This window comes from Octodon degus, unplaced genomic scaffold (assembly GCF_000260255.1).
Source record: "Octodon degus isolate 3935 unplaced genomic scaffold, OctDeg1.0 scaffold00007, whole genome shotgun sequence".
In the NCBI taxonomy this organism is placed as follows: Eukaryota; Metazoa; Chordata; class Mammalia; order Rodentia; family Octodontidae; genus Octodon; species Octodon degus.
The window spans coordinates 4,885,088-4,886,470 of NW_004524583.1; the positions used below are offsets into that span (position 1 = coordinate 4,885,088).

Here is a 1,383-nt window from a genome sequence, read left to right on the forward strand (position 1 = left end):
CCCCATGCGCTGATTCTGACAGCTTATCAGTATCTTGAAGGCAACAGGCATTAATCTCCTGCTTTTCAATGACTGCATTTTTTCCACCTTCACCTTTCTTTCCGGTATTCCTTGGAATTACACTCCTTCCAGTATTGTGTAAAGAGACTTTATTTTCAATCTTCTTTGAAAAGACTTCCTTCTGTGACACTGCTTCCTTTGGTGGAATCATCATGTTTTCGTAGCTGCCCTCTCAAGCCGATCCTCCGAAGGGCGCTACATCTTCTTAATCTGACCATCCAAATCATCAAAATATGGGTGATTCAGTGCCATTTTACCAGAAATCTATTTAGCAGGATCATAGACTAACATTTTCAAGAGTAAATCCAAGCCATTTTCATCCAACTTTTTGACATGGGCTGCCAGGCTTCCAGGTTTCCACTTGGGAAATGTATTGTTATAGTCCTGTGAAGACTCCACTTCTGGCTACACTTCATTGTTGGGAGTGCCCAAAGCTCTGAAAATCCTGAAGAGCTGATCAATTTCTGAATCCCCATGGAAAAGTGGTTTCTTAGTTGCCAATTCTGCAAAAATGGTGCCTATACTCCAAATGTCAACTGGAGTCGAGTAACGAGCAGACCCCAGCAGCACTTCTGGAGATCTATACCAGAGTGTCACTACCTCATGTGTATATACTCTAATAGGTATCCCAAAAGCTCTAGCAAGACCAAAGTCAGCCAGTTTAATTGTTCCTTTGTCATCAATCAACAGATTTTGAGGTTTCAAGTCTCTGTGAAGAACTCTTCTAGAGTGACAAAAGACAATACCCTGAAGGATCTGGTACAAATAACTCTTAACAAGTGATGCATCCATGAACTGCCCAGGAGGAATAGAATCCAGGTATTTCTTGAGATCCATGGAAAGGAATTCAAAAATGAGATACAGCCTGGAATCCTGCATAAGCACATCTTGAAGACTGACTATGTTTGGATGGCGAAGTTCTTTTAATAGAGAAATTTCCCGAATTGCAGTACTAGGAACCCCTTCCTCTTCACTTTCTAGTCTGATTTTCTTCATGGCTACCACTTGACCTGTAGTTTTGTGTCTACCCTTATATACAACTCCATAAGTACCTTCTCCAATTTTCTCTATCTTGGTATACTCTTCCATAGTTATTTAACAGATGTGATAGATTCTCGCCTGCGTCTCTCCTCACAGGACCCCTGGCGCCGGCTCGGAAGTCAAGTGCCACAACTTAATTTCAAGAGCACATTATAAAGGATTGTTCTCCATGATCAAGTGGGACTCATCCCAAAAATGAAGGATAGTTCTATGCACACAATCAGTAAATCTGATCAACACACCAACAGAGTGAAGGACAAAGAAAGACTGAGTGACCATCTC

The 1,383-nt window shown here is 41.5% G+C and overlaps 1 pseudogene; it reads right to left on the minus strand.

Annotated features, from left to right (window-relative positions):
• Positions 1-255: 255 nt before the first annotated feature.
• On the minus strand, positions 256-1,149 carry LOC101563172 (annotated as a pseudogene).
• Between the last annotated feature and the right edge of the window lie 234 nt (positions 1,150-1,383).